At 34.7% G+C, this 22,596-nt stretch overlaps 1 long non-coding RNA gene across 1 annotated transcript in view; it reads right to left on the bottom strand.

Moving 5' to 3' along the window:
* The window catches only part of LOC105094197 (uncharacterized), a 1,056,246-nt gene that overhangs the window by 140,480 nt on the left and 893,170 nt on the right, over positions 1-22,596 (bottom strand). Inside the window, exon 21 of the long non-coding RNA XR_004137286.2 lies at positions 11,300-11,408. This is a non-coding gene — a long non-coding RNA (uncharacterized LOC105094197). The remainder of the gene's footprint in view (positions 1-11,299; positions 11,409-22,596) is intronic.

Raw genomic sequence — 22,596 nt, 5'->3', positions numbered from 1 at the left:
GTACCAATCAGAGAGAGCTTCTGGGACGAGCCAGATCCACCAGGGTGTGGCTACCCTTGCTGGGCGCCATGTAACCTGTAGATGTTGCAGTGTATGTGCTCTCAGGCAAAGCACAGTTTAGGGAAATAGATAAGAGAAATTCACTCTAAACTGGCAGAAATTCAGAAACTGGATTCCATTTTTAGAAGAAACAAGAGTCTGGGAAATAGAAGATAGATGAGAGATGGCATGACCTGCTTGAACTTAACTTTCATCAAAACTGAAAAACAACTCACCGAGCATATAGGAAAACACATGTGTATACTGAAAACTATTTAGAAAATAGACTAGAATAATATTTGCATTTATGACAAGAAACAGAGCCAACTGATTGCTTTATCTGTCTGTTAGTGTTTAAATATAAGAGCATGTATTTTAGAAATTGAGCCACTGTCCTTGACAATCGAGCAAAATGTCACTTAGACATTTTACTCAAACTATGTTGTATTAACAACTAAAAACAACTAATTATCCCTGTACAAATTATTTTAGATCCTCAAGAATGTTCACTGAAACATGGATATTAAGGAATGCAACACTTAAAAAATTGGACATTTTTAGGAAGTTGGACTGAGTATGATTAATTTTTGGTTTTGTGACAAAGGATGGCAACTATTTTTGTAATAGACAATTAATAGAATTAATTGAGAGATTTAGATTCATAAAAATGGATCAGCATTTCTTACAAACAGTTAATTGAGCAAATGATGTGTAATTGATAAGTAAACTATTAGAACTGTTTCATATTGTTATATGAAACAATCTAAGTAGCTTACACTGAAAATCTCTGATTACTGGATTTAATAAAATATTTTGAAGTAAAGTAGGCTTAATGTTGACCAGAAAATAAAATTAAAATGCTCTTTGAATCATACTGTGGTTTCAAACCAGCTTGAGTAAATTGTACAGTAGAACTCACCCCTACCATAGTTCCACACCATTTAACCCTGTGGTCTATAGAGAATGCCACTGAAATTGGTTTGGTAAATGCTTCCACAATAGGCCTATCAACTGGTTATTAATTAGCTAATGAAGGGAAGAGGATGGAATTGTACTGGGATTCTATTAGGATTTGTACTTCATTGGGAGGCCAACATCTTTAGACTGCTAGAGTTAGATTTTTGTTGCTGTTAAGAGGATATGCTCTCTTTTCAAATCTGGAGTTGGTCATTTCAATATCTGATTTATATAAGTCGGGTTACACTATCCCTTTCCACTTTGAAGTGGATAGTTTCTGCGAGTCTCGGGTAAATTTCGATGCTCAGCATTTGCACACTAAGCTTCCTGCTCTTGAACTAATGCATCCCTGGTATCCTCTTTAAGAAGCTCATCATTTGAAAACACTGAATATTCAAGATTAAAATATTTACTTCAGAAAAACAATTTGATTTCATGAATATTGAGACTTAATCTGATGCTCTGTTTTCTTTCATCCTTCCCAAATACGTCAGGCATGAACATTTCTAGTGTTGCTTCTTTGTTTTCAACTTTAAAGGTGGCTTAAACACTTGCATTAAAAATGTCAAGCAAGCCAAAGTCACTGAATAGATTAAATCTTTTTTTCTGTTAAACTATAAAAAGATCTTTGTTTTTGCTACAGTGGGCAGATCCTTTCAAAGATATTCAAATGGAATTCACTGTCTTTCCCAGAACATTCAATAGAAGACTGTATTAGTCTTACCTCATGGGATATATCTTCTCAATAAAGATTGTGTCATACTGGACAGGTCATCACTCTCTTCATTTTCTGAGATGTTTTTTCCTCTGGTTTATTGACTGAATTGAGGTCAACAGGCAAGAGCTTCCTGATTCCTTTCTCTTAAAGCTTTTTGCCTTCCTAGCTCATACTTAATTTCATTTTGTCACAGCTTTAGAATGTGATGAGCCTGTACTTCTGTTCAAGGCCAAGTCTCTAACTCAGCTCCCTGCGTCTCCTCCTTTATCCCCTCTAGGATTACACTGGCACTCAGCCCCTCTCTCTCCTTACCTTAGACCTCTTTACTGGTTCTCTGAACAAGCACATGACCCATCACTTTAGACCAAAGAACAAACAAAACCCAGCAAAAGCCACACTCCCAAAGCCTCTGTATCCTTTCGCCATTTAGGTTTTTTTTAATTTTCATATATACACACATACACACACACATTTATATACACACATTGATGCAACAAAAGATGGTTTAATCCAGCAAACTGAGTGAACCAAAAACACTAACTTGAAAAATACATGCAATGCCACGATCACTGCAGTACTATTTACAGTAGGCAAAACATGGAAGCAAACTAAGTGCCCACTGATGGATGAATGGATGAAGAAAACGTGGTATCTATGTATGTCTGTATATACATATATATAGTATACACATATACAATAGAATTTTTTTTGCCTTTAGAAAAGAAAGAAATCTTGCCATTTATGACAGCATAGATGAAACTTGAGGACATTTTGACAGGTGAAATAAATTAGATAAAGATAAATCTTGTATGATTTCATTTACATGTGGAATATAAAAGGAACAAAAAGTAAAGCTCACCTATTCAGAGAACAGACCGGTGGTTGCCAGAGGTGGGGGCGTGATAGGTGGGTGGGTGAAATGGGTAAAGGTGGTCAAAAGGTACAAACTTTCAGTTATAAAATAAATAGGTCCTGTGGATGTAATGTACAGCACGGTGACTATAATTAATATTATATTGTACATTTGAAAGTTGCTAAGAGAATAGATCTTAAAAGTTCTCATCACAAGAAAAAAACGAATAACTATGTGTGGTGATGGAGGTTAACTAGGCTTATTGTGGTGATCATTTCACAATATATACAAATACCAATTCATTATGTTGGACACCTGAAACTAATATAACATCTCAATTATATTCAATTAAAATAGGTAAGAGAAAAAAGTAAATTGTAGGCATCAACTAACTTCCACCTAAAAACTCAAGTTTAATATTTTTCTTTTGATGTAAATTTTATACACAGTGAAAAATAAAAACTCAAGTGTAAACTTTGTCTTGACAAATATGTATCTGCGTACCCAACCCCTGTCGAGATACAGAACATTACTGTCACCCCAGAAAGACTTTCCTTATTAAAAAAAAGATTTATATCTTATGCAGGAAAATGGAGACTTGAGGCAAATAATTTTATAACTGGAAATGGGCATGCCACTTCTTCTGCTAGGCCTTTAGAGTGGATGATTAGAGTCCATCAATTAGGAGTTCGAGGTTTGTTGTTACTGTGTCTATCCTCAGTATACCGTAAGTTTTAAATTCCTTTAGCTGTACCTGGCATGGTAGGGGCTGGTTCGCTTGCGTGTTTTACTTTCCCTTCCAATGTCTGCTCTACCCTCAGCTTTAGTTCTCTCCTTCATGCTACTGTAACAGAAAAGAATAAATCTGACTCAATATTAGATCTGTTCCTTTGGCTTTAACCCTGTGCTGTCTTAGTCTTGCTGGTTCTGCATGTTTTGTAAAAGAATGCTGCATATAGTCTGAAATGTACAAGGTAGCCTATTCTCAAGGCTCTGACCTTTAACGGTATTAACACTTTTTCATTCATATAAAGATAACAAGTTGCAGAACAGAAAATAATGTTTGTTTTGTTGGAGGTTTACAGGGACACTGTAACATGACCCACATGGACAGCTGCAAGAACAAAGGATTCCAAGAACAAAGAATTCCTACACCAAGAAGTCTGAAACAACCCAGCATACCACCTCCCCTTTTTAGTATAAAAGTAGCCTAATTCTGACTTGTGGGAAGATGGTTCCACGACTTAGTCTGCCATCTTCTCGGTCTGCTAGCTTTCCAAATAAAGTCGTTATTCCTTGCCCCAACACCTTGTGTCCCGATTTCTTGGCCTGTCATACGGCGAGCAGAATGACTCTGGACTCAGTAACACTACATATCAGAGAAGTGTCTTGCAGGGAATTTGGTAGAAGGCGATATTTTAGATGAGGATGTGGGTAGGTGGTGTGTTTTCTCTTGTTTTTATCACATCTCTGCTTTAGGTAAAAACCAGATCCCACAGTTCAGGAAGCTGGTATTCTTAGTGTTGCTACCACTTTTGAGCCCAGGACAGGAGTGAAGTTTTCACTTTCTGTTCCCTTTGGCCAGTGGGCTTTCATAAGTGTCCTAGAGGCAACAATGTCTGTTGCCCTTTCTCCCACATATTAAGGATTGTGTTCCATAAGTTAGATAGGAGAGAAAGTTTCTAAGTGGAATTTCCTGACACTCTCCCCACTCCTTCCCCAGCAACTGTTCCCTCATCCAGTTCTGCAGCAGAAAAAAAAACCTTATCAATATTTTCCTATCATTCACCTTTCCATCCATCCGTTTCCCTCTACCTACTTATATATGTGTTGTATTCATTCGTTTGTTCACTCATTCATATGTATTAGAACTGTTATTTGGGAGCACCTGTTAGGATTCAGAGTGCAGAGTGAAGACTGTCTCCTCTTTGCCATCACCAGGAACTTCACCTGCCCTCATCATCATACACTTGACTACCCTGCACTGATTTGCTAATCACCTTAACTGAAATCTTTACCAATGTGTGGTTGCATCTTGCCCAGGTAAGCCAGGGCTCACGTCTTATGTCTCCCTGTGAGAACTTGTGTCTTAGATTTGGGGCTACTTCATTATTCTGTGACCCTAGAGCTCTACAGTGGGTTTGAGAAAGTTGTGAACAGGGTTTTGGCTGACATTATTATTAAGGCTATGAGCAAATATTTTTCAAGTTTTATTCTCCAAGCTGAAACCAATTCCATGATTTTAACACATATTTAAATACATACTTTTCCCTAATCTGAGGATACCATAACAGAACCAGTATCTCTTGTTATAGCATTGGCTTTGCATCTAGTCTGCTGGGGATCTAGCAAGACTCTATTATTTACCAGCTGTGAGGTCTTAGGTCACTTCAGGTCATGGGGAATCAATTTCCTTAAGTGAAAAATTAGGCTTATAATAGTTCTTCTGACATAGAATTTTTAAGAGCACTGGATAAACTAATATATGTAAAGCACTTTTAATATTAAAGACTGTATAAATGTTAGCTATTATTATTTACCCTATTACAGCATAATTACTTGTGCATATATGCCCAGGTAGAATGCATAGTTTTTAAGAACAGGTAATTCATTTGTGTTACCAATGTCCAGCACAGCACATGAATATAGGAAATGACTGATAAATATTTCATCAACATATTCATATACCATGTTATTTCAAACTACTATTTTGTTGTGATGATATATTGAGATTACAGAAGCTATAAACTGACTGTATATCCGTCTTGGCTCTATCTCCTACTATGTGATCTTAGGAAAATTATGTAACTTCTTTGCATCTCAATTTTTTCATCATTACAATGATAATAATTACAGTTCCTATCAAACAAGCTTGGTTGAGGATTAGATGAGTTCATGTGTAGCATACTACTAGTATATATTGAGTGTCCCACAGGTATTAGACACAATAATTATTGTTAATACTAATAGTACTAGGCACATAACTATAATTTAAATATCTTAACCATTTACTAATAATACATTGATATTAATTATTAATAATAATTAGTAAGAGAATTTGCTCTTGTTCACTTTGGTTCAAATGTTTCCCAACTTCATTTAGGTTGGCCGAAACACTTCACACCCTTTCAATATCAAATTAGTATCATTTCCTCCCATTTTTTCCCAAGGAAAAATTTATTACTTTTGGTCCTGCAAAAATCTTTACCTAATTTTAAAACATCCGCTTAATCACATTCATCAGCTACAGGTTTTTATGTCTTCTTTTCTATTACACTGAGTAGACCTGAGGGATGGGCTGGTCTTTGTATTCTAACTATCTATTGCTTTTTTAGAATAATGTGATACTCAATTATTCCTTCTTCTATTAGCTAAAGTACCTTACGGTGGTGTCTTTCAACTATTTTTTTTTAACAGAACACATTTAAACAGTTTTGTATACACCTTCCTTCTTATTCAATAGAGTTTAACTGCGGCAGAGGGGTCAGATCCACACCCAATCCTCATTGGACCTTGCAACAGTTTTTGAAATAATTCTGCAGACCCCACAAAGCTGTGTACAACCATTTAATAGAAAAGCCTTTTTCATTAGAGATGCATTGTACCATTCTTCACATTTAAGGGATCAAAATTTACATTACTATCCATAGAAAGTCATTTCCTCAATGGATATGAAAAAGCCAGGGAAAACTAGCTCAGCAAATGTGAAAATGATTATCTGCGAGCCTTGTGATCCAATGTTTTTTTGAGTCTGGATCTACCTGAGGTAAAACAACGTATTTAAAAAGATATTAACATCTTGATTTTTATTTATTGTATTGGTGGTTGGTTCTTTTAATAAATCCCACATCAACTGTACTGACCACTTTGAAAATATTTTAAAATTCTGAACAATCAAATCTGAAAACATTTATAGAAGCTATAAAAATCTTTTATCTATGACGCCTCATAGTACATGCCACAGCTACCATGTGGTCTTTGGACTGCAGAAGATATAATATCATTTTGAATACTTTTATGACTAGGTCCAGGCCTTAAGGTCCATGACACTATTTCACAGTGTTACTTTGGATATTTGTATGTTTAACAGAATAGAATGTGTGTTATCATCAAGCCTAAAGATCTTAAGTTTTTCCATGGTTATACACCCCCTCCCACGTGCTAATCTCAAGAAGTTGGACGTGGCATTAATAAGTAGAGTATCAGAGCCTAAAGAACATTACATGGTCATGGTAATTACTCTAAAACACATCCGTGTTCACAAAATCATTCAAGGGCTTGTTAATGTATTTATTATTATTTCTTTAGTCCCTGAATTAAAGATTAAACTAGAGATATCTTTATGTCTGTACCTGGCTGTATTTTGAATGTAGAAATTCAGCTACAACCGTAATGGAAATATTCATCACTTCAAACAATTGCTCTTTGCTGCTATTTTATTTATGCTTGAACCTTGGAACTTTATTCTCCCTATCTTTCCACAACAGCTTTAGTTTTTTAGAGTGATTCTTGCACTATAAAACATAATGTTAAATCAATTATACCACAATTTAAATATGTTAATCCTTTGGTGTTATCAGAGGAGAAACACAGAATCTAAAAGTATCGAACTCCTTAGACTAATGGTCTGTCAAGTATTTGAACAAACAACTGAGCAAAGCAACAATAAACCATGTCAAAAATAAACATATAAAATCGTTTCACACTGCTGCACCATGCAGAATTACAAACATTACAAACCACCTATTTTATCACCATTCATTGCAGATGCTTGTATCTTTATGATTGTTTGTTAAAACTTCTTCAATTTCTTTAAAATTGTGGGCTGTTCATATCCTACCTCAATCAAAAAATGACTTGTGACAACTATATCTCTCTTCACCAATCTCTGTAGCCACGTACATTCATCTTTATATTTTAAGATAAGTTGCTATAATACTCTAGATATTTTACCTTGGGGCAACTTTGTTTTTCAGCATTCCTCTTAGTCTCTGCACAGAAACAGGGCTGGAGATGATGGTATTATACAATTGCAAAACAATAATTCCATCGTTCTGCTCCATCAGTACTTACAGCACGGCCATGTAGATGCTAACCACTGCCATGCAGAAAAATGCCATTGGATGACCAATTTTTGCATCATATTATCCTATTAAATATAGGTTGGCTATAACTATGGAATTGCAGAATGAGTGGCACACAGCTCTGAATCTGAGATGCTGAAAAGGACAACTAATACCCATGGGCTGCTACTTGAGGGTTAAAGTTTTGGGGGTAAAAATGGAGCCACAGGAAAGAAATGAAGAGTTTTCATAGACAAGAGTTACAAATGCCTTCCAGGAATAATATTAAACGTTTTCTCACGCTGTCAGATGTCAACATTTTGACAGCACTGGAGAAAGCATTAAACATTTTCCATCTCGTCAAAGTTTTGACATTTTTTCAAGACACATTCATTTTGCCTATGGAAGGAAGCTGTGTATATTATATACTAAGGGAAGATTTAGTCAGAAAGAATGAAAATAAGAGAAACAGATGACATCAGGTGTCATCACAGAGTGATAGAGAGTATAAGTAGTACATAGACTGTGACAATTTAGAGATTATGTCACAATTTTATGTGAGTGTCTTAAGGGAAAGGTATATGATTAACTCTCAATCATCTGTGGTAACGAGAAAAAGTCAAAGCAGAAAAAAATGCTCACGAATTTAAATCCTACCCTTTTACTTTTATAGAGAGTTTCAATTGCATCAATTATTTTATCAAGAAAAACAAAAGGAAAACATTACTTTTGAAGGATTCAAAAGATTTTTCCTGTTTTCTCTTATAATAAATTATAAAACAAAAAATAAGTGATAGGAAGAGTATGGATATTAATAAACAGTCATTAAATCATCAAATGTATCTGTTTTGTTTTTTTAATTTAGAGTGTATGAACTCTTTAATACCAAACTAATATTTTCAAGTGGTAATATCCAACCCTTCTTCATTGTTAAATATTCTGTAGCTTTCTGAGAAAGTAATACTAGAAAATCTGACTAAAAAAAACTTTACAAAAGTTTTCTATTGTTTGTGAGTTTTTATGCCCAGAAGAATCATTTGAAAGTAAATAGTTTTCTAATGCAGAGATATTAACAGTGCCTAAAGCTATTTACAGATCTCCATGAGGAGACTAAATTAAAAGTGTCATTTTAGGCTCCAAATGACTCATCACAATAGTTTATTATGGGCAAAGTATGTTTTATTCAGCCTCCTAATACAGAACAAGACATAAGAATATAAATATTAAAGTAAATATATGTAAATTTAAATTTTAATTTTAAGTAAACATCTAACTGATGCAGTTCTCTTGTACACAGTCTGACTCATGTGATCCTACGTTGCTTTACTACAATATGGCATGTTTTACCATAAATTAGTGTTTCTGTTCTGCATATAAAAACATGCCTTGATATATTTATTTTTACATTCACCAAGGCAAGCATATTTCATATTAGTTTTGAATTACAATTGAAACTGTCAAGTAAATAATTCAAATTTGAACAACCACTTAGATTTGTACAGGAAACTGAAAGTAAGGATTAATAACTAAAATTTCATTTTGAAGAGGTATTTTAAAACTTTGGTAATGAAGAAACAAAAGGTAATACTTTAATTCATATTTTTCTTTGTAGAGAGGAAAAAGAAGAAGGTTATTTAGATTTGTGCATTTTAAGATAGATTTTGTAAATGGAATAATTTAAATGAAGGATAACCTTGTGAGTAGAGAATGCATTATTTGAAAGCACAAAGAAAATACAATGCAAAGATACTTAAGAGATCCGAAGTAACAGCTAATTTAGATTAATTATAGAGGAAAACTTTCTAAAGAATTCCTGAGGAAAAGTATAGAAAACTCTTCCTTAGGAGCCCTTAAAGCAGAATGCTGATTTAATTTGCATGGTTGAGATAACTCACAGATTAGAGATTTGAATAAAAGATCCCTCCTTTGATCTACAGTAGAGTTGTCTGGTTTGCACATAGGTGTCACAGGAAACATAGTGTCAGATACTTCTGTAGTAGGGAAGAACAAATCTGACTTCATATTAGATCTGTTCCTTTGGCTTTAACCCTGTGCTCTTGTTTCTGGTGCTTAGTCATGCTTGTTCTACATCTTTTGTAAAAGAATGTTGCCTACAGGCCTGAAATAGACAGAGTAGCCCATTCGCAAGGGTTTGACTACTAAGGTTATAACACTTTCCCATTCACATAAAGATTAAAAAGTTGCAGAACAGAAAACAACATTTGTCTTATTAGAGGGTCACAGGGACATCATGACCTGACCTACCTGGGCAACTAAGAACAAAGGATCCCAACACCAAGAAGCTTGCAACAACCAGCCACACCTCCTCCCCTTTTTAGTACAAATGAAGCCTAAATTCTGACTTGGGAAAGATGGTTCTCTAGTATGTAAGACCCCCATCTTGTCAGTCTGCTGGTTTTCCAAATAAAGTCGCTACTCCTTGCCCCAACACCTCAATCTCTCGATTTATTGGCCTGTCATGCAGCAAGTAGAGTGAGTTTAGACTCGGTAACACTTCCTAGTGGGCATTTTTATTCTGACCACACACATAGTAATAATGATGCAAATGGTGCTTGTGCCATGCAACCTCCAAGACTGTCTTCTGTATTTTCTAACTCCCTGTGCAGATATGTACTGAACATGACAATCTATTGCCTCTTAAAAACATGTAACATAGTTTCCTGAAATCCCCTCAGACTTAAATCTATTCACATATGGTCTAAACAAGGTGTGTGTGAGTATATATACACATACATACATAGGTGTGTATATACATACACATGTATACACGTGCATGTACATGCATATATGTGTATTTACACTATATAAAATCTATATCCAAAAGGAAAGATTCGCCAAAGCTGAAAACAAAGCATATGGTCTATGAAGGACGAAACTCTCTCCTATGGCTGGATGGATGGATAGATAGATTTCCTTACATTATGAATGATATCATAATCAATAACAACAGGAGATGTCACATCCCCTTCATGGTTTTTAAAAGAAAAGAGAATCAGTAGAAGGATTTTCAGACAGAGAAGGATAATTGCAGAAATGGATTAAACTCATTCCACATTTGTCCTTAGTTTCTCTAACAGTGATGATTATCACGCTTAGTCAAAAGAAATACATTGCCCATTAATTTTCATATTAAAATCATGTCCTACTTAGGGTAATAAAATCTAAAAGTTTCCGAGAGGTTAGTTGGCAAAGTAGACCAAATGTCTTATATGACGCCTTTTGACATTGTAATTCTATTTTCAGGAATTCATCCTAATGAAATTATCTGAGGCCTATGCAAGTAATAAACTGTGTTCATCATAGTATTCATTACAGCAAAAATTAATTAGAAAAACATAAATGTCCAACAGTAGATGTATCTATGTCATGCATAAAACAAAATAGTGTGCAACCTTGAAAATTACTAAGTCACAGAACACTTTGAACAAACAGAAGACAGAAGAATTACATTCATGAGTATTTTCAAATGTTAGCATAAGAAAAATACATTTAAATTCCCCTTAATATGTCTCTTCCCACCTACATGAATAAAATAATTTACATTTGAATTACTCTACTCTTTTTTCTACTTCTGTAATTCCTAGAAGCAACTCTGAATCTTAACAGGAATTTGGGTCTAAGAGATTACTGGGCATTCCCATAACATACCTTTGGCTTCTGTTCCAACAGGTGTCTTCTCATAAATACGAAGAGATGACTTTAACTGACTTGGAGAATCTTTAAAAGGGATTCCGAGGCCCACTGCCTTGCATGATTCCTAGAAAACAAAGTAAGACCCTTAATGACAATGATCCAACAACCAACTTCTTTTCAAAAAATCTATAAATACAAAAATGTTTTCAGTATTTCTAGGCAAATAATCAAAGGAGGAAATAAAAATGACATCTTGATCTCATATATTTGTCAATATCTGCATAGTATTTCTGGAAGGATATTGATCAAGATACTAAAAGTAGCTCTCTGCTAGTAGAGATACAGGTGACTTATTTTTTTAAATAAACATGTATAAATAAACATACAAATTTAAAAACCTATTCAAATATGGATTTTAAAAAATGTTCCCTTAGTTCTCAGTTTTATTGACACAAGCTATCAGTTTTGAAATAAACTGAGTATTAATGAATAAGAGATCAGCAAAGAAAATTAAAACTAAGAAAACAGTCCAACTTATGAAATAAGACTATTACATAAGAATTGATACAGAGAAAAACAAGAATCTGGAATTGTCAGAGAGGACCTTGGAGCTCTAATTCTGATGAAAGGATGATGATAATAATGCATTTTTCTGGTTACCAAAGAGGAAGATATAGAAATAAAGAAAAACAAGGTGGTGACTACCATTAAATGAACAGGATTTCCAATGCTGCTGAAGAAATCAGGATCTTTGAGCTTACAGAGGTAGCAACCGCTAACTGGCATATGCATGCCAAGAAGGTAGAAATAAAACATATCTCAGTACACAGTTAGGACTCAGGAACAGAGACAGCACCAAGGGGTGTAGATGACAACCCAGTGGGAACAAGACTGTTTTTCTGACTGATAAATGCTTTGAGGAAGGGTTTTCAGAGAAATAAGGATGAACCACACAGATCACTGATGCTGCCTCAAGGAGAGTGTAAAGACAGATGGTGAGCTGTGCATGAAAATGATGGCCAGGACAAGCGGCAGGTGTATGACCCCTACCCTGAGGCAGGGGTCAAATCTTCTTTGCTGCAGGTGAGTGTGAGGGACATGGTATTCAGGACATGACGATATTCAGGAATATACAGTGCTATGGGCTATCTAATCACTGATATGTTATGCCAATTGTTCCAATTGTTTTGAGCTACTGAAAACATACAAACTACTGAAAGTTAATGCATTGACTTGCTGCACTGAACAGAAATCTATTTCATGTATAGAAAATTTGGAAACTTTGACAGTTTTGAAAATAAAAATCATCATTATCATGGAACCCTTCCCCCAGACATTTTGGATTCCATGCTTCATTTCAGCCACAACCTGCAAAATTTATAACGTCTGTTGTGCCTTTGTCCTTTCAGCACACCTGCCTGGTAAAACTGTGAGCTGGATGAATCCAATTATCTGCCTTCTCTAAGCCTGCACCTGCATAGTTAAACCCAGCTGCCAGTATACATTTATGGCTCAGTATCAACCAGATCTTCTAACTTTCTGGCAACCGTTCCATTTCTCCTAGTCAGGTGCTTCTGTCGTTCTTCAAAAGGACTATTTCAAATCTTTTCTACTTTTGTCATCCCTCCATTCTCTCTTCTATTCAGAAGATGACATTGCCTTCACTTTAGAAAGGAAACAAGTCAGAACAAGGCGAGGACACAATTCCATTTCCATATTTGCAAAGCTTTCTACCTCTGCCTGCACCCTGTCCTCTTTTGTCTTTTTCTTGCAATGCCTGCACCTGGGCTGTCCCTCCACCTAACAGGCCTTCCTCGGCATTTATAAATACTTAGTTCTCTCAACTCATAGAAAGCACATACATACTGTTTCCTCAAGCCCACACCCATTCCCTCTATTCTTTTCTTGCTTTTACAAGGAAATGCAACTTGATACAATGAAATGTATGTAAAAAGAAGCCTTTTCCATTTACTTACTTCCCCCTGCCCTCCTTCAGAAACAAATTGCAACATAATATGTATCATCACCATTCAACTGAAATCTGTTGCTAAGATATCACAGGTTCTAAGGTACACTTTCTATCTTTGTTATTCCATTCACTTCTTTACATCTGAATATCCTTTGGCGTGCTGATCACTTCTTTCCCAACTCACTATCTTTGGTTTCTGTGGAACCCACTGTCCTGGGTTTCTTCTACTCCACGTATTCTCTCTCAGTTTCTTTTGTTGACCTGTCTACTAATAAATTTTGCACTGTTGGAGTTTCTTAATGTTTCTGATGCTCCCTTTTTATGCATGGCTTACAATGCTATATGCACATTTATAAATGCAAATCTTTCAAGCTCTTCTTTGAATTCCAATTCTAAATAGCTCTCTATTAAGAAACAGTAAGATTGTTCTATTTTCCTAACTAAAAAGGATGATCACTCCCTTTTTCTTCCCTTAGATGTGGAAATGATGGTTGGAGTTACAGTGACCATACTGAGACTATGACGCATTCAAAAGAGCACAAAAACCAAACATTAATAATGGCAAAGCCAAAAAGGCAGAAATAGCTTAACATATTTATACATATATGAGCAGATAAACCAATGAGAATAATTTCTTTTGATGTGAGAAAATTGAGCTTCTTTTCATAAAAAGACTTTGAAAGTTACTTGCTACAAACACATTCCCAATAATACATTTTCAGACTTCATGGCACTTTCTCCTTAGCTTTCAGCTTCAGACATACAGTACTTTATTAAAAATATACATATTGATAGGTAAATTTAATTTAAAAATTAAAATAGAATACCTTTTCTCACCTGTTATTCCTGAATGGGAGACCCTCCTTACCTCATTACTTACGCATTTGCTAACTGTATAAAGTAACTGCTTAAATAAATTACTGCAGATTTTCTTGACCCTAAAACCAGGATAGGCTTACCTGAACATGATCCCAAACTATACATTCTGTTCTACTGATGTTTCTATCTTGTCTTATGCTAGTACTGCTTTTTTATTTATAACTTTATAATTACTGCACTAAAAAAATTTTTTTTTTTTTATGGAGGCAAGATTTAACAGAGATAAGTGCAGATTCCTGGCCACACTGGCCTCCCCGGACTCTCACCTGTTAGATTCCCACTCATTTCACTGTGGCCTAGACAGTGTCCCCAGACAGCAAGCTCATTTTGTTTCCTTGTCTCAGGAATCACTGTTCTTCACTACCTGATGCCCCGTGTCTGAAATCTGGTGCGGTTTTTTGTTTGGTTAAGTTGGTTTTTTTGTTTTGCTTTGTTTTGTTTTTCTAAATACAGTCTAGCTGTTTCAGGTGGGAGGGTAAATTCAGGGCCTACTATGTCATATTGCCTAGAAGTAGAGGTCACATTTAATACGATTTAAGTCTACTATCCTATTTAATTTCAAATTATCTCATTTACTTTTTATTTCCTGTCTAAGTGTGATGGGGATAGTGAGAGTTTCCCTAATCCTAGGTTGGACAGTTGACAAGCGTATGTGTACAGTGAAAGAACAAACTTTGACTAGGTGTGTCTTGGGCCCATGCTAGAATTGGAACGCTCTTGTATATTGTGGAAAGGTGCAGAATATTAAAGTCCACTGACTTATTTCTTACCTTCTAAATCAAGGTACCACAAGACAGGCAAGCTCAAATCCACAGGGTCTCATGTATAAGAACAGGGAGAAAATAGCAAGGTAATTTTTAACTTTGTTAAAGACATGCTTTCTTTTGTGGTGTAGGATTTGAAACCTATTGATGACAAACAGAGTATCATGTGTGAGGCCAGATTTTCTTGCAAGCACCAATTAGTGTGCTGATAATGACAGGGCACGCCCAATGCTATGTGAGTGGAGATAGAGTAGCTAACAATTTCAGTGAAATCTGATAACCCCACATATCATGGCTGTTCTCTTGGAATGCTGTATCCCTTTGTAAAGCAAAATAAAATCTAATGAATCCACTAGGTCTGAGCTAACATTACAGAATATATGAGTTTGAAAATGCTGGACCTTCCCAGATACAGATTCCCAATTATGCCCAGAGAGGGCAACCACTGAAAAATTAGATTAGCCTCAGATCCTGCCGTTAAAAAAAAAAAAAAAAAAAAAAGATTCCAGAGGATTTCTAGTTTTGCTTTTCACACAAAATTCTCAGAAATGAAAAACATAGACAATTAACAGAAGCTTTATACCGTCAAAAAAAAAAAAATCAGTTATGGTAAAAAACTACATTCCCTTACAATAAAGCCTTTAAGTACCCAACCCCTAGGGAGAAGCTTAATGACCTGAAGGTCTTTGTTTAGTTTGTATTGATGTTCGACTTTCCTCTGTCCTTTCAAAATCTTGTTTGTTTTTGTAATTTTCTTTGATATACTTACTCCAATATTAGCAATAGAATTTTACCTATTTCCCTCTTAAGAAGTTGGAGATGGATCTCAGCCTCTTTCTACTAAAAAGACTTGGTATTTTCCATTTCGAATTTCTGTGTTGTTCTGTTAAATAAATTTACATTTTTTTTTAGATTTGATTAATGTAGCCTGACAGACAGAATTATCAATTCTAATTTTTCCCCTCTATTTTCTTCTACATTATAATTTTTCTTCCTCAAAGTTGCATTTTATTTTCTTGTATTTCATTCTGTAATTACCACAGCTGAAAGTCGTTAGTTTTTCTTTTTCCTTAAATAAGTGAAGCATGTAAGACAGTGATTTTACTTCCAAGCATAGCTTTAGTTGTTCAATTTTGACATTAGTTTGTTTTCCAAAATATCTTATTGCTTATGTGATATGTTTCAGAAAAGCATTTTTCTACTTTGAAGTTTTTGTCTGTATATTTTAAAAATATGTTGACACAATATTTTGTAGATTTTATGCATTCTTTTTTGTATTGGTACTTTAAGAATATGTGTATGTTTGGCAAAGCTTGATTCTTTTTTTTCTTCACTTTTTCTTCCATTGAAGTATGGTTGACATACAATGTGGTATTACTTTCAGGTGTGCCAAAGTGATTCATGTATACACACAGTATATATACAATGTGTCTATATTTTCAGATCCTTTTCCACTGTAAGTTATTACAAGATATTGAATGTAGTTCCCTACTACTATACAGTAGGTCCTTGTTGTTTATCTACTTTATATATACAGCAATGTGTATCTGTTTATCTCAAACTCTTAATTTCTCTCCCCTCTTCCCACTTTGACAACCATAAGACTGCTATCTGTGAGTCTGTTTCTGTGTTATAAATTCATTTATATCATTGTCTTAGACTCAACATAGTATGATAAAAACGTATCATAATATCACTTAAGTGAAGTCAGTCTCTAGATCCATTCACATTGTTGCAAATGGTATTTCATTCTTTTTTATGGCTGAGTAATATTTTATTGTATACATATTTTATGCTTCTTTAGTTTCTTCCTATTTTTTAAATGTGGATTTTTATCCTTTTCCCTAGATAGAATATATCCAGACTCCCATGGTTTTCATTTCTTATATTTGCCCCATAATTTTAGTCTCTCTTTTTTCCCCAGATTTCACAATTTTCTTTGGTATTTTGTTGGACAAATACTTTAAAAAGTTTAAGGCTTAGTCTCATTCAGATAGTAGTGAATTCATCATTTCATCCTAATTTTTTTAACACTCTTACTATGGCAAAGGATTTTTTTTTTATTAAAACCATAAGTTCTTTTTTCTTCCTCATCCTTTAATCAGCCTTGATTGAAGAGATGTTTCTAAGCCTAATTTTTGCACCAGACTATAGAAAGATTTTTTTCTTTCCTCCTCACTGCCCTACTTCCTACTGATAAATTCCTCCTCTCAGAAGTGGAACATGAGGCTAAGTGGATATACACACTATCAAACCAAATTTCTGGTTTCCCAACAGACAATGACAATTCGAGTTCTATGTAGCCTGAAGCTTATATAATTGTAGGGATCTTCCTTAAGAAAAATCATACAAAACTGCAAATACCAAATGACTTACAAAATTGATATAGAATGTTTAGAATGAGTAGATGAAGAAAAAGCAAAACAATCTGCTGGCACCTTGGAAATCTGAGTATCTTTCTCTTCTGTTATCTTACCAGAAATGTTACATAGAAACACCTGATTCCAAGTTGCTATCCCTTCTGTCCCCCCTTCTTTCACCACCCTCAGCACCCTGCCCCACGAGAACACTCCTTGTTCCTCAAAGTGTGAGCCATGGACCAGAAGCAAGAAATCTGCATAACCTTAGGCCACAGTTCAGACCTGCTCAATCAGCATCTGCATTTTGACAACATTCCCAGGTAATTCACTTGCACGTTGAAAGTTGAGAAACAACTGCATAACCCAACCAACTCAGCATCTAACCCGCCTTTGGAGCGAAGGGCCCGGAACTTAAGTAGGCTTCTGAGGGAATCAGCTTTGCAGTTAGAAAACGTCAGCTCACTTCCATTGCTCGGCTGTCTTGCTGTCAGGGGAGTTTATTTCTAAGCAACACAGAAAGTTGTAGTTCTGCAAGGGCTCTATGCAGTACAGGAGAGCTTACTTGCACACGCACGCCCTTCACTGAGGGCCCTTCCAGCTTCTGTCCTAACAGCTGCTGCTTTCTCATTCTGGGATGCAAAAATAATGACAAACTAAACTGAGTTTTCTGAGCAGCAGATTCCCCCTAGGCAGTTAGAGGAGTTCATTAGATGAATGATTTGATAAACCTGCTCTGAATTGGGCCTGCAGGGCCTGTAAGTCCTCAAATAGGTCTAGTTAGAAAAATAAAAGCTAAGGGTATTGTCTTGTGGGGAATACTCTGGAAGGAAAGAGGGGGGCCTAGCGGTGACTCATAAAAGAGAAATGTGGGGGAAAATATAAATCTCAAATGAGATGTTTTGCTAGGTTGTTTGCTTTCGTGTGTGGGGCATAAATTCTTTTCTGTGTCCCCAAGAACCTTGTGTAGAATCAACTTTGCATCCTAGTGATTTTGGGGAGTAGATTTTCTTTTTCAGGAAAAAAAATTGCTGGGCCGTGCTGTGAAGTTGGCATAAAGCAAAACCACGGGCTGCACGCCTGTGGGTTACTTGTGCCCCGTGGCCTCTCCCCTCCGTCCCTGCCTTTGTTAGAGGACTGAGTACCATGTAGATTGGATGCAGAGAGACCTCCAATGACTCTGGGAACCAAGGAGCTCTCACTGTGTCAGAAGGTGCTGCCTGTGGGAGGAGCTAGACACGCTGAGCGTTTCTGAGTGTTTCAGTCACAGAAGCCTCTTCCTATTTATCTTATTTACCTTAAATTTGGTATTTTGGGAAAGACAAGCAGGTGCCATTTACTTGCTAAAGCATCTTTCATAAAACACTTTGAAGTAATCCTATAGTAGGAAAACTCATCTACTAAATTGCAAGAAAATTTTCCGGAATTTTTGTAAAGAGGAATCTGTCAATTTGGAATGTTTTCTGAAACTAGGGAAATTCCATACGGAAAAATCAGCTCTGATAGACATGATTTTTTAAAATGAAGAAACAGATTTCACTTGTCAGCTGTCTATGGGGTCACAGATGGTGTTTCATAGTCTAGCTGCAGAATCTATCTCACTCATCTGTTCTTTTAAAGAGTTGGACTATTTCTTTTCCCTTTTTTTCCTTAATTTATCTTGCTGTCCCAGCAGTGCCAACTTTCCAAAGAAAAATGGATGGCAGACAAAATTGATGGCCATTTTCAAACTCTTTTACACTTCCCAGTGTGCCTCTCAACAGCCAAGAGAAGATTCATGATGCAGAAAGTCTTCTCTGCCCCGTATCAGGGAGAAGTTTCCCAGCCATTTCTTTACTGGGTGGTAGCAGAAGTTAACGTGAATTCACTAATTAGACAAAGAACTCAAATCATGGAAACACATACTTCTGCAGTTGTTTCTCGGAAGGTGGTTTATTTCAGCACAGTTGCTGGATGTGCTTTTTCTCCTGGGCATGATAATCTAAATTATATTTCTATATAAGAGTAAATTAAATACTGAAAATATTTCTATACATGTGAAGCTTTACTTTTTCTTGTCTTTACTGTTTTCAGATGGAAGTTATCTACTACAAGGAAAGCATAATATTTAGGTACTATCTTGTATCTCCTTTTTTGAAAAATAAGAAATAAACATTTTATATCTGCACTAACACTAATGGGGAGAAAACAACTCTCCAATTGTTATGTCTTCCCTTTCTCCATAGTCCATAATAATTTTACAAAATTGCATTTTATAATCAAAACAAGAGTCCTGAGTGAGGTGAAGTCTTTTGGATGTTGTTTTTATAATGTCTAGATAGTGTCTTTTCAAAGATTATTTTCAGATGGTACATAACCATTGATTCTAAATAGCATAGCATGCATCTTAGCACCAGGTTACAAAAGGTGTTCATTTATATCAACAATATTTTGAACACTATGAGGAAATAGTTCCTTATTCTTTGAGATTAGAGGTTTATCTGTGCTGTGGGTCTTTTATTATTTTTAAAATTTTTATCATGGAAAAACTACAAATAATCTAAACAATGAGAGAAAACAGTATAATGAATCTGGATGTACTCTTTGTATGGTTCCAATATTCTGTTTTGCCTATGTATCAGCTCTATATCATTTTTGTGATTTAATATTTTAAAGCAAATCCCACACAACCATTCTCTGACCTTAATTTTTAAGTAAATATTTCTAAAGCTACAGTTACAAAATGTAACCATAATGCTATCACACTTGCCAAGATTAATTTATTAAAATCATCTGGTATACAGATTGTATTCAAATTTCCAAGATTGCCTCACAAATGTCTCTTTATAGTTGATTTGTTTAAATTAGAATCAAACAAGGTGTGCACACTGCATTTTGTTTGCCTGTTTTTTTGCCTTCTTTGCTCCATAACAATCTAATCATTTTTTTTTCTTTTTAAAATTTATTTTTAAACAATTTTTATTGAGTTAATCTAATCTTTTTTTATGCCATGTATTTTCTTTTCCGAGTTTTATTAAGCAATAATTGATATAATCACTGTATAAAGTTAAAGTCTAATGACTTGATGTACATGTATTGTGAAATGATAACCACAACAGGTTCAGCTAACATCCATCATCTCATAGATACAATCAAAAGAAAAAAGATAACAAGACTTTTTGCTTGTGATAACTCTTAGGATCTACCCTTTTCACAAGTTTCTTAGTCATCATATTGTACATTACAACCCTAGTACTTATTTATAAGTGTAAGTTTGTGCTTTGGACTCCCTTCCTCTAGCCTTTTTTCTTTAATGTCACATTTCTTAAGAACCCAATTTTAAGACCATCTGAACTCAAGCATGCCCACATTCTAGACTTGGCAGACTGATCGCTTGTTTTCTTGTTCAAATTGTCCTTTATCCTCCATTCAACCTATTGTTATGGGGCTAGTGAGAATGAAGTTCAGTTTATCTTTTTTTGTTTTAACTAAAAATAGTATACATATAGTGTTATGTACTTTCTATTCCATCATATCAAGAGGCAGGTGACATCTGGCCATCCCATTGACTGACTGGTCAATGGATTTGTATGTTGCCCACCTCATCTCCCCCTTTCTCTTTCACATTGATCTTTAAAAACACTGTCAAAACCATCAGGACATTAAATTGCATTTGACTTTACATGTGTTTTTTCACAATGTAAGTTCATTGAAGTCAAGAGTAATGTTGCATTACACTGTGTTTCTGATGCCTTGCCTTATCCTAACATATTTTATGAGTAATTAAACATAAGAATAAATTAATGGAAAAACAAGTTAGCCCTGTTAGTTTTTTGTGAATTGTTTTACACATCCAAGGAATAATAAAGAATCAGGGTATGTAAACAGTTCCAAAGTATAGAAAAGAGATATTATGCTACCAAATAATTCCCCAAATAACAACCTGATACTCCAAACAGATAAAACATACACACATTAAGTAAAAGATAGCTGATAACCATGTATGCATAAATACAAATATGCATGTATTTTAAAAATAAATAAAATACTAGTAATTTTAAATTGGAAAAAAATGAGAAAACTAAACCATTGTTAAGTTTTATTTACCCTAATAATGAAAGAATGGTTCAATATAAAAAATCTATTGACATAGAACAGCACACCAGAACACCACACCAATCAAATAGGAAAAAAAAAATACTAGATCATCTTTCATTAGATAAGAAAAAAAAGACATTTGATAAAATTTACATATCCACAGTATTTAAAGACCCTTTCAAGGATAGTCTCTCAATAAATGGTGCTGGGAAAACTGGACAGTCATTTGCAAAAGAACGAAACTGAACCACTATCTTCCACACCATACACAACTATCAACACAAGTGGATCAGGACTTGAACATAAAACCTGAAACCATAAAATTCCTAGGACAAAACATAGGAACTGACCTCTTTGATACTGGTCTCAGTGGTTTTTTTTGATTTGAAACCAAAAGCAAAAGCAACGAAAGCAAAAATAAACAAGAGAGACTAGATCAAACAAAAAGCTTCTGTACAGTAAAGGAAATCATCTGTGGTGATAGATGTTAACTAGAATCGTTGTAGTCGTCATTTCACAATATACACATATATTGAATCATTATGTTGTATACCCGAAACTAACATAATGTTATATGCCAATTATATCTCAAAAATATAGAAATCACACTTTGAAAAGCCTCAACATGTGATCATTGATTTTCTTTGTCATAAAGGGATTGAAAACACTTGGAGTTTTCATTATCTTGAGACCTGGCAATTTCAATAGTTTTAAAAAATGCTGAACGCAGAGTGATTTAACTTAAGGTTAAACTTTTTGAGATTCATCCATCACTAAGGAGACTTAAAAATATGTCCCAAATAGTTTCTCATGCCACAGATTTTTCTAAACATACTGAGTAATTCAAAAACTAAATGTCAATCTTAAAAGCAGTATGAATTTTTGCATTTTAACTAAGAACATGTCATAATAGTGAGTCAAAGATTTATGCTTTAATTTCTTAACAAAGTCACTATATTTTTTAAATAACAGACTCCCTGAAAAGTTTTACTTACAATAATCAACTAGACACTGACTGGTTATAATTCTGTAAGTGTTATTTATTGTGAGCTCAAAATACATTTAAATATATAAGATGTTTAACCTATGTAATCATAGGGCATACACAAATTAAAACTACAACTGAATTCCATTTCTTACTATCAAATTGGTAAAAATCCTAAATTTGGCAACATACACTGAAGAACCCTGATTAATGTAGTTATGAAACAAAATTGTGAATAACTCATTATAATTGAATATAAGCAAAAAATCTCATTCCTATCA

This window comes from Camelus dromedarius, chromosome 5 (genome assembly GCF_036321535.1).
Source record: "Camelus dromedarius isolate mCamDro1 chromosome 5, mCamDro1.pat, whole genome shotgun sequence".
NCBI classification, from domain to species: domain Eukaryota; kingdom Metazoa; phylum Chordata; class Mammalia; order Artiodactyla; family Camelidae; genus Camelus; species Camelus dromedarius.
Note: the sequence above shows the minus strand (reverse complement) of the source record. Positions and strands in the feature narration are given on the sequence as shown.